Source organism: Crocodylus porosus, unplaced genomic scaffold (genome assembly GCF_001723895.1).
Source record: "Crocodylus porosus isolate Cpor-Errol unplaced genomic scaffold, CroPor_comp1, whole genome shotgun sequence".
Taxonomy (NCBI): domain Eukaryota; kingdom Metazoa; phylum Chordata; order Crocodylia; family Crocodylidae; genus Crocodylus; species Crocodylus porosus.
In genome coordinates, this window is record NW_017728910.1 from 41,336,730 (window position 1) to 41,338,094 (window position 1,365).

Consider the following 1,365-nt stretch of genomic DNA (forward strand, 5'->3'; position numbering starts at 1 on the left):
TAGGAAGAACTACTTCACTGTAAGGGTGGCCAGAGCCTGGAATAGGCTTCCCAGAGAGGTGGTGCTCTCACCTTCCCTGGAAATCTTCAAGGGGAGACTGGATGGGCACCTGGCTGGGGTCTTGTGACCTCTGCCACACCCAGTGCTCCTTCCTGCCCATGGCAGGGGGTTGGACTCAGTGATCTGTCTAGGTCCCTTCCCACTCATTAATTGTATGATTCTATGAGCTGTTGCGCGGGGAGAGCAAAGGGTACTGACCCAGCCTGCAATAGCTCAGCAAACTCCCTATGTGGTCTGTGCTCCCAAATAATTGCCCACCCCGATTATACTCACAGAAAATAAAAATCTATTACCTCTCTAACATCTGTCTTAGATATCTGTCTGGCAAGTTTATCTTTCTTCTTTTTTCTTGACGAAGCATCAAAACAAAGCATATTTCAAAACCTTTCTTTGCCAGTCTGATTTTTCCAAACCCTTTATAATATTTGTGGCTCTTCTAAGACAGCTACGGTTTGTCCACATCTGTCTTGGAAGTGCCCCTTCAGGTACACAGCTCCCGTGAAAGAATAAATTGCCTTGCTTGTCCTACATGCAGTGAACCAAATTATTTCCTATTGTTAATCTACTTCAGTCAAGTTACAAAAGGCCTGAAATCTGCTAATAATCCTACTGATGCAAACAATTTTAGCCTTGTATTTGATTAAGCTACTTTGCCCTTGAGGAATCTAATTGTATGGATTTCAATCCATCATTCCCATTTAACAAGATTATGCATTATCTTAATTGTATCTTCCAAACTAATCACTCTTAACTACATATAATTTGCTAATTATTAGACTTTGCTCCTTCCTTGCTTCTTCCTTGCAATTCAAACTATGGTCCCTTTTCCTCCTATGAAGTGTGTTTTTGTGGGGGAATCATGGATCTGTGATGACATGAATCTGACATTACTTTTTTCCATGCTCTTATAGCCAAATCCAGGAGCCAGGGGTGGGGGGTGAGGGACAGGGGGTTCAGCCTCTTGTAAGTGGGCATTTAAAATTATTTTTGCTATGTCCTTATGTTTTTAACAAAGCCTCACAAGAGTTTTTTGTCCCACTTGTCATGTGCAAGTAACATGTATTTTCTCTATTATGATCATTACTATGTGCTAAGGACAGTTAAGCAGAGTTTGTTCCTCTTCGTAAATTTTCATTGCAACTGTACTCAACTGTTTCTACAGGTAGTAGTGTGAAATCAAAAGACTTGGCCTCCTGCAAGTGCCTCTTCCTTCTGAACCTCTTCTAACAATATGTATCAATAAAAGACTGTAGGGAGGGTTTTTTCCACCACTTGAAATGCTTCCAAGTCCTCTCAGTGATTGAA